Here is a 10,720-nt window from a genome sequence, read left to right as displayed (position 1 = left end):
AATAGCTGACAAACTGGAAAAGGTTGGGGCTGAATTAAATATTCCTGCTGAAATTAGATTAAGTAACTTGGATATCATGCCTTTATTAAAAAATAAAATATATATTCCATGCATCAAAATAATTGGTTAAATTCTTTTCAATATAAAGGTAAGTGGTATAACAACATGCAATTTTTTTTCCGAATAAACCATAGTTTGACAAAATCCCATACATAGATAGGCGGCATATTACTACCATTATTAGAATGAGGACTGGTCATTGCCTGACAGGAGTACATTTATATAAAATCAACATGCGCGATAACCTATACTGTGAATGTGGACAAATGGAAACATTAGAACATATATTTTGGGAATGCCCAATAAACAAAATAAAAGGTTATGATGTCTATCAGGAACTGGTCAAAATTAATATTAAAACCCCAATTACCATACCAATGCTTCTATGCGATATTAACCCTAAAATTATCAAAATTCTTCTCAGATTCCTACAGATCAACCATATAAAATTATAACCTTCATAATAACCTATCCAATATTAACATTTAAACCACTTTTAAGAAAACAGAAAAGATAAATAAAATGTAGACATTATATGATGAAATGTCTATATTTACTGAGAATAGGGCATGAGATATATTCTCAGACTCACGACAGTGGCCCAAAAATTAACAAAACAAATGTACTGGCTGATTATTCAGTAGAATAAAAGCCAAAAGAAAAAGAAGAAGAAGATGATGATAATTGTTTTTTGAAAACGATTATTGGAGTGGAATTATTCGAAACGTTAAATAACAATAAATTATAAAATGTAATTTTCGTTACAATCAATTGTGCCTTAATCCCATATAAACATAATATTTATATTTTTACAACCTAAAAATTTTACCATTTAAATTGGGAGTTGCCAAATTAAAAAAAAATTCCCTAATTGTTTTAGTTCCTTATTCACTGACATAGTCTATAACCTATTAAGGAAGAATTAAAACAAAAATAACATGAAATTTTAAATTTAATATTACATTGCCATATAAACTGCAAAAATCTATACTTATATTTCAATACTTAGAGTTTTACACAGATTCCGAAAGATTTATAATAGTAACAAAAAATTGCAAAAATATACGTTAGTTGAAATTTAGACGTTCACTTGCACTCAAGCTGTTTATTCGCAAGTGGCATCTTTTGACTTAACGAAATTAGTACTTTTTTGTTGTAGTGTTGTCTAACTAATCTAGACAACAGACATATCCAGGTTGATCACAGTGTATGCTGAAATTAAAAAAAATAGTTTAGTATAATTTGTATGCAGGGTATTTCATTAATAATTGGAAAAATTTTAATTATAGATTCCTGACCCCAAAATATTGAGATTTAACCAAAATCACTTATTGGCGCCACACAAATTTGTTATTTTTCATTTCTACTAAAAGTGCCGTTTTGATTTCGTATGGAGTTATTTCTGGCATTAATTTTGATCCCTGGTTTGTGATTTTGGGCAGGGGCTGATCTTGTCCTTCGTCGGTACTCTTATACATTTCGCGATAAAAGGATTCGACAACCTCAAGGATTTTGGTTTTATCAGCAGTAATGTTTCCATTTTTGATTTTTATTTTGTACATATTTTTCTTGCCTGTATTGTTTGTATTTTGTCTCAAAACTTTTAAACTTTTGTTTTCTTGAATTATTTTAGTTATTTCTCTTGTATTGGTTTCTCTTACGTCTATTCCCTAGTAACACACAACGTCCTCTGGATGTCCAATATACGTCCAGTTTTGGTCCGGACGTCCCTGGATGTTAAACGGACGTACTTGGGACGAAGTGGGACGTACTTTGGGTGGACTAAATATGGACGTTCTCTGGACGTCCGTACTCGGACGTTCCCTGGACGTCCGAACTTGGACGTTTTCTGGACGTCCGACATTTATCAATTATGGGATCAAATAGCAAACATTACAATAGAATAAAAAATTATTTACGTGAATAAAGTAATTAAAAGCGAATGGGTTAAATCATGATTATTTAAAAATTGTATAGTTCCAAAACATGTTTTTGTTTTTAGGTAAAGTGTAAAAATGTTTTCTTTATAGCTAATTCGATACAATTGTTTGGTTATTCTAGTTACCACGATAATATAAGTTTGCTAAAAATAAAAATATAATTTTTATTAACAAGATGAATCTTGAACAAGTGTGGCAAAATGATGATGATGTTATCAATAGTCATTGTCATGTCATACCTATTTAAACAAATGACACAGTTTAATTATAATAATAGTATTAATTCTTAATAGAAAAAAGAAAAAAAAATTATTCTATTTAAGCAGTATACACACAGTGCGAATGGTGTGAATAAGCAACTTTTTTCGATGCTTGCTTTGGTTATAGTATATTGTTAAAGATTTGGTACCATTTGCTAGATTACTTCTCAGTTTGGTTTTTATTTTATTACAAAAAGGTAGTTGTAATTCTTCCTAAAATTGGTTATGTTTAAAAGAAAACGTTTGTATCTAATCGTCATCAACAGAGGATACCTAGTTACGAAAAACGTAGAGGATTTTGTTGAAAATATTAATAACCCCGATATCCCATCCCTAACTGATCATTTTGATATGAGTTTCAGTTCAAATAGTTCAGGTTACAATACTTTCGATTTAAACTTTTTATCAACATCATGTTAAGTACCTAAAATAATCTAAACGGGTCACGTGGACGATCATTCTGGTGATCCTTTACAAAGCTCCTCTTTTAATGAAACTGAAGAAGGGTCCAAACAAAATTATTACGAGAATTCTGGAGAACCTTATCGAGATGTTTTTAATTGTTCTAATAAATTATGCAACTGGACTTTCTCCTTTAAAATACTAGGTGATTTATTAAAAACTCATAAAGAAGTTCCTGATCTTTCTCATTTACCTTCAGATGCTAGAACCCTTCTTGCTTCACCCACAGAACTTAAATTTAAAGACGTTTTTCCTGGGAAATATTTCTACTTTGGTCTTAAAAAAATACTCTGATCCATATGATTCAAATTTCAAAGGTGTTTTTATCTTCGCAAAAAAAAATGTTATAGAAATTTGTGTAAATTTTGACGGAATCCCACTAAAAAAGAGTTCCAGTAGTCAGTTTTATCCTAGTTTGTGTAATTTGTTTATATATCCAAAAATTGTAGCTTTAATAGGCATTTACCATGGTTATGAGAAACCAAAATTTGCAAATAAATGTTTGATTGATTTTGTATCAGAGGCTGTTTTTTTATTAGATAGTTTAAGCTAAAATAATTAAGCATGAAGTTTGTGCGGTAGTTGGATTACTGTTACATGTTGATTTATATTTTAGAATAATGAGCTTTCCAAAATTGGTGAGGAGACCATAAACGAATTTGTTAGGAGAAGCCTTAAGAAGCTGATCTGCAATAAAATTGAAGGAAAATATAGTTGGCTAGGGAAAAAGCAATATAGAGCTTTTGAAGTGACACATATAGCTATGATTTTAAAAGGTTTGTAACTTGTAACCATAAATCAATTTAAGGTACATTTAAGAATTTTCACTATTGCTTAAGTGGCCACATACAGACAGTGAAGCATATCGTTAACTGTGTCTTATATGTAATTTAGAATGCAAAATTTACCAACTCACAAATGTTCAGGTCTGGCTATGAGATTGCTTTAAAAATTACAGCTAGAGATATGAGATGAAAGTATTATGTTGGCCGTATATTTTATTTCTACACTGTTATTTTTGTTTTTTAAGTGTCAAAGTGTGATTACTACTCATTTGGTCATTAGGAATAAATAGCAATGGCTGGGTTGGTATTCTTCTAGTTCAGGCAAGATTCATTAAAACTACAGCACTTGAAATTCATGTGTTTAATTTTACGTCTGTGAATAATGATTTATTCACAATAAGCAAATTATAATGAACAAAATCTGAAATTATTTTATTCAATTTATGAATGTACATTAATTTTGTTTTCAGATGCTGCTTGGAAAAACTCCAAAACAAGCGCTGCCATGGGGAAGGGAATTGAAACGTGATAATGAAATATCTGAAGAGATCTAAAGAGAGGGCAGATGTTGAAATAAAAATATAAATAAAATTTAATTTGCATGTTGCAATAGCAAATATGATTAATTTTGTAATGGTTAAATTGTGTGGTAAATCAGAATGGAAAGGGATAAGAGAAGAATGGGAAGATTGAATGATTCTGTTTTTAGTGAGCCACAGAATTTTCAACGATTTGGCCAATTTCTTTAGCAATATTCACAATCCTTTTTTCTCCTGTCTAGAAAAGTATAGTCAAACACCCTATATCCGCCACAGCCATATTCACTCTTTAACTATTAAAATTTGTGACATTCTAGCATGCTTACATTGCCTTAATAACAATAAAGGTCTTGGTCCAGAGGGAATATCCTAACTTATTTTTAAGGAATTGTGCATTCTTTTTATGTATCTCTATGGCTTATTTTTAATAATTATCGTTCCATTATAATTCTTTCCGCTATTCCTAAAATTTTCGAGGCTTCACTGACTGATTTTTTGACAGTAAATCTGAAGAACTAGCTTCATAGTGGTCAGCATGGTTTTCTGTCTAGTCGTTCCACTTTTACTAATTTACACTGATTATGTTATAATAGCATATTAAAACATTTATATCAATTAGATTTATACTGACTTATCTACAAGCATCTTCTGTTCTTGTAAATTGTGTAGACCATATTCTTATTCTGGTATGATCCATTTCTTAAATCTGGATTCTCTTACTAGAAGAGTTACCTTTCAATCTTTATTTTTAAGCTAATTCATAAAATAACCAATCTCCTGAATTGCTTCAGCTAGTTTGTTTTCATAGTAAATACCAAATATATGTAATATTAAAATGTAAGTTCATTTAAACACTTACGTTTTATTTCCCAAAATACATTCTTAATATGCACAGGATTACGCTACTTTTAGTACTTTATACAATGGCGTTGATGTCTAATTTACATCCTCAGCGCTAAAATAGACGTCCGAGAGACATCACAAAAGTCCGTCAAGTAAGTCCACCGAATGTATTATGGACGTTCGATTAAGTTCCACTTAATGTCACTGTACGTCCAACTTACTTCCGCTAGGGACGTTAAATGGATGTCCATAGGACATCTGGCACAGAGACATTCGGACCAATATAGGACGTTAAAAGGACGTCCTTGGGACCAAAGCGGACGTTCCAAGCGGACCAAGCGGACACTATTATCCATATTAATTGTCATAGTAATTGTTTATTTTAACCGACTCACTAAAAAATGTACAATGGGAATTCACTCTATAAAATATTGCGGTTACCATAACTCCTAAATAAAATCAAACAAATATGTCATTTATTTAGATATGCTAAAAAAATTTAAATATTTATTCTTATAGTTGTAAGTATTAAAATATTCACTTTGTTTACACATAATAATTAATGATTCTAATAAATTTACAGTTTTCTCCTGAAGAAGTCACAAAATCGTGACGAAATATTGAGACTGAACAAATAGAGTTTTATTTCCTGACCGATTGCTGATACTATAAATCACTATTTAAAGCAGTACGGTCGAAAAATAATTTGAAAAATATATATATATATATATATATATATATACATATAAATATATATATATATATATATATATATATACGCTTATGGATCTATATATTATAACTATATTGTTTTTTGATATACTCACTCATAACGCCTACGATCGCATATTTCCTTGCAAACACATGACAATGTGTCCTGCACAAGGAGTATTGTTAGTACAAGGCTCACCAATATTATGGTTCTGTAAGACATAGTTTTGTGTATACTCAGAACTGAATAAACACTATTGCAAAGGTTTGTATTTATAGTTTGACACTAATATTAATAGTCTATTGTTGTTGCTCTTATCACCATACTTATTTAATAGGTTTTTTAATCAGTTATGTTAAAAACTAATTTCGAAATATAGTAAAGGATTGTTTAGTGGAAAAACTTTAGTCATTTTTTAGTTTCATTAATAACATTTACACGATTTCCTAGCAAATTTAATTTTTTGCGCTTATGAAAATTTTAAAATAGCAGAATGTTCAGATCTTCAGTAGAACAGATTACAAAAAAAAACTAGCTATGTAAATAAAATCAGTTCGAAAAATCCTCTTACAATTCTGCTAAAAACAAAAAATGTATTTTTTAAACATCTCATTTATTTACATTTCTCTGTTCTCTGTTTGCCTAGGGCCTCATCTTCGATTGGAATCTCTCAAGGATGTCCATATTGGATCTCGACTCAGATCCCTACAGTAGTTACATATATTACATGGCTCCATATTGGCTTGGCTTGTATACTATAATTTTATTGTACTAATTCAGTTGGGATCTTTTTCCTATTAGCCAGGTATTTTACATTATCCTTTTGTTGTAGTACTTGGTTACTTAATGAGGCGGTTGGACATGTAGTTTTTCGATTAGTGAACGTTATATATGTATTAACTTGCTTTCATTTACTTTAATTCGCCATGTTTGTAACCAAGTCTTTATTTTATGGAGATTACTGTGTGGTGATGTTTTGACTTGTAGGAAGATCTGCTTAGGTTCTCTAGCTTTAATTAAATATAAGTTAGTGCACTGATTCTTTACTTTCACAAGGAAATGTCAGTCGGAAAGTTACTACTGGAGAATTAGAAAAAAGTTAAGAGAAAAGAAAGACATAACCAAAAGCCTGCGAAACATTCAAAAGGGCTGCAGAACAGCCTTCTGTTTCTTCGCTTCTAAGGCTTTGTTATTCTTTCCTTTAGGCTTCTCTTTATTTTTTATTAGATGTTCTCTGATATTGTTAAAAGTTTCACATATATTCTGATTCATCTGGATCATATGTTTCCTCCATGTTACTTAGCTGTTGTGAAAGAATTCGTGCGACTGTCTCTTTTGTTTCCTTATCTTTTAGTCTTCTCATATCACATTTTTTGTTACTATTCTTTTTTTCGATATATTTTTAGTAGTGTTTCCTCATCTGCTTCCCAACTTTCCTCATAAGCTAGTGATGTAAGGAGATTCATTCAGAATGTGTAGTCTCCAGGAAAGTTTTTTGTCGAAAATAATGCCCAGAAGCTTTATTTGGTATATAACTTGGAGAAAATTTCCATTCAGAGTAATGGTTGGAGATTGCGTGTTTTATCTTCTGGTAAAATGAATAACTTTGGATTTGGATAGGGAGAAGTTAGGACCGGATTGACTGGCCTAGTTGTTTATTTTACTTAGCGTGTTTGTTAGTAAAGTATTTGTGCTGGATGTGACCTTTCCATAACAGAATAAGATTATGTCATCATCATATATTTCGTATGGTACAGGGTTGTTTATGAATAAACTAAAATCGTTAATACTAAGGAGAAATAGTGTGCTGCTTAGGACAGACCCTTGTGGGACACCGTTTGTGGTTGTGTGTTGTGAGGAAGTTTAGCCACTAGTAATTACTTTAAAGGATCGCTCTGTGAAAAAAAAATTTTGTAAACGAATATATATTACCGGATAGCTTGTTTTGTTTTAGTTTGTTAAGTATCACAGAAATCGGTCTAGAGTCAAAAGATCTTTTGATGTCAAGGGAGATTGCAATGACTATATTTTTAGATAGCGCAGTCGCAATTGTTGATTGCAGAACTACAAGATTAGCCATAGTGCATCGATTTGGTCTGAAGCCTGATTGAAATTGGTTGAAAATGTTATTGGAAGTAATGGGAATTTTTGGGAAGACCAAATGTTATTGAACAGTTGGAATATTTTCTAGTATGTATTTTGGTGAAGGTTTTTAAAAAAGATAGAGGGAATATCGCCAGGGCCTGCAGCTCAACTTTTTGTCGAAAAAATGGCATCATTTAGTTTTTGTGTAGCATCAATTTCGTTATGTAGATTAGTAGGATTATTTGATTTATTGAGAAAGTGTTAAGAAAAGCATATCACTGATTTGTTCGTCATCTCTAATTATTTTGTCCTGAATAGTGAGAGCTGGAATTTTGTATGATGTGTAATGTCCTTTCACTCACTTTATTTTTAACCATACTTAAGTCGGTGGGGTATCTTTGGTAATAGAGCTGGTAAAATGATTCCATGAATTTTGTTTATTTGTTTTTTGTTATGCGTTTTGTTTTTGCTCTGAGCCTTTTTAAATTTATTAAGTCAGCTAGAGTGCGAGATTTTAGGAATTTGTTTAAAGCTCTTTTGATTTCTTGAATTACTGTTTTGCATGAGTCATTCTACCAGGGAACGTGTTTTTTTATTGGGTTAATTTTTGTATTTGCCGATACACTCCTCTGCAAAAGCAACTGTGCAATGGTTTAGTTGTTTTATGTCTTCGTCTATGGTATTTTGATATTTAAGTACATCTGTGCATCCTTTTACAGTTAGTTTGAAGAGTTACCAATTAGCATCTGAGATTTTCCATCTCGTTTTTGTATATTCCGATTTGACTGAATTGTTAGTAATGATAATGGGAAAATGATTGCTATCGAATAAGCTGTCTAGAGTATGCCAAGTTAGTAACGGGTATATTTTGGGATCACATAAGTTTAAGTCTATTAATGACTGACTGAATAGGAAAGTATGTCCTATTTCCCGTATTTAATAAGTTAATATCAGTATTGTTAATGACATTTTTGATTATTTTATCTCTACCATATGTATTTTTGGAGCCCCACGTAGTGTTGTGTGGATTAAAATCTCTAACCATAATAATTGGGCCAGAAATTTGAGATTTTAGGTTTTCTAATTCAGTGCTTGTCAATGTATAATTAGGAGGAATATATAAGCTACATATTATTATTTGTTCTGGACACCACGCTGTTATAGCAACAGCTTCTAATGAAGTGTTTAGGTGAAGTTTACGGTAAAAAATTTCAGTTGATACGAAAATTGATGTTCCTCCGCTAGCGCGTCGGTGTGTAGTTCTGATATGGTGATAACTAACAAAGTTTTTTAGATGGGGGTTGTGTGTCTCTGTAAAGTTTGTTTCTTGTAAACAAATAAAGTCAGGATTGGTTTTGAAAATAATTTGTTGTATGCGTGCCAGGCGAGGATAGAATCCATCGCAGTTCCATTGAATAATTATGAATTTGTTAATAAGAGAATTTTTGGAATGTCTGTGAGTTTTGATATGTGTCAGAGATGTAATCATCATCAGTTGTTTTGTGTGAGAAGTCAAGATTGGGTAATTTTGTAGAATCACCCATTAAGAGTTTGGTTTTGTCCTTAAATGTTTTTATAAGACGAGTTAGTCTATTTTTGGTTGATTTCTCAATTATGTTATCGGCTGGGATTATGAATATAGTGTGTACGTTTATAGTGTGTTTGTGTATCTGTCATATGTTGACTTGGTTGTTCTAATGAGGAGTTGTTATTTGAGGATGTAAGTAGTATATTATTGACTAGAGAAGATATATCTGTTGGTTCGAAAGTTATAGTGTTGGTTTCTGGGCTTTTTTCAGTAGACGTGGATTCGACTTTGAAGATGCGGTTTTTATTATCTTCGAAAGAGAGCACAAGAGAGAACAAGATGTCAAATATAATCAATCGTCCGTCGACTTATCGAGATATCTCGCACATTACACGTAACTGCTAACAAATAATGTCCAGGCGACTCACTGTCCAAACCCTTCAAAAATAGGTGATAGCTATGAGAAATAAGAATAACGGATGACAAGACAGTTGCCAACATAGTTATTGCTCTAACTATGTTCCCTTGACCCATCCATTTTATATTTCGTGATTCATTTATTGTCTGCTGCATCCTCTACTGCTGCATCTTATTTGTTTTCCTCCTTTGGTCCCGTTATTTTTCTCATGTTCTTCCTCTCAAAAAACTTTCAGCTGCTCTTTTTCTCTTGCTGTTAATGTAAATGTCTCTGCGGCATAATATACTACTATTGGTCTTATGGTCGTGTTGTAGATTTTCATTTTTTGTGTTTCGATTTATGTTTTTATCTCTAAATATTTTTTTACTTCTATAAAACGCTGTATTTTCCGCTTGAATTCTTTTTTTCATATCTACACTTTCACATCTTCTGTTGACTAATACTTCCAAATATTTGAACGTTTCCACCTCTTCGTCCATATACTCTATTATTTGTACTGCATCCTTCTTTATACTTCTTGCTTTCCCAATCTCGCGTTATCATTTCTATTATTATTATAATTTTATTTGGTACTTTACTCTCTTGTAAGTCTCAAATTATTTTTCTTCTGTTTATCTTGTCAAACGCCTGTTTAAAGTTTAGGAAAGTATATGTATTTTTCCGTCACACTCGTATGTTTTCTCTATCACTTGTTTTAGCTTGTGTATAGCTTTATATGTTACATTCAGTAAATTAATTGCTTGGTAGTTTTTACATATTCTATGGTTTCCTTGTTTTGGGATGGTCACTATAATTCCCTTCTTTTATTCTTTGGGCGTTTTTTCCTTACTCCATATAATCTAAATAAGTTTATAAATATTTCTGTATAGTGCCTCCCCACCGTATTTTATACGTAAGTGTAGCAAGTTAGTATTATTATTATTATCCAGATTTAGCCATACGGCTCACACTCCCTCTAAGGCGAAAATTCACTCATCCCAGATACCTACGGTATCAAAAGAATTGAGCTTTATTGAGACTCTTTCCGTGTTATCGAGCCCTAGGTGACTTGGTATGTTGGAGTATCTCCCAAAAATTTTCACACGCAT

The 10,720-nt window shown here is 31.5% G+C and overlaps 1 long non-coding RNA gene across 1 annotated transcript; it reads right to left on the bottom strand.

Annotated features, from left to right (window-relative positions):
• Positions 1-994: 994 nt before the first annotated feature.
• LOC140432319 (uncharacterized) lies at positions 995-5,926 on the bottom strand. Its single transcript, XR_011949791.1, has 2 exons — positions 5,717-5,926; positions 995-1,272 (listed from the first exon to the last, which is right to left on the bottom strand). It is a non-coding gene; the product is annotated as an uncharacterized lncRNA (long non-coding RNA).
• Positions 5,927-10,720: the final 4,794 nt, after the last annotated feature.

Source organism: Diabrotica undecimpunctata, chromosome 1 (assembly GCF_040954645.1).
Source record: "Diabrotica undecimpunctata isolate CICGRU chromosome 1, icDiaUnde3, whole genome shotgun sequence".
Classification (NCBI taxonomy): domain Eukaryota; kingdom Metazoa; phylum Arthropoda; class Insecta; order Coleoptera; family Chrysomelidae; genus Diabrotica; species Diabrotica undecimpunctata.
The sequence above is the reverse complement of the archived record's forward strand: the minus strand, read 5'-3'. Positions and strand labels throughout refer to the sequence as shown.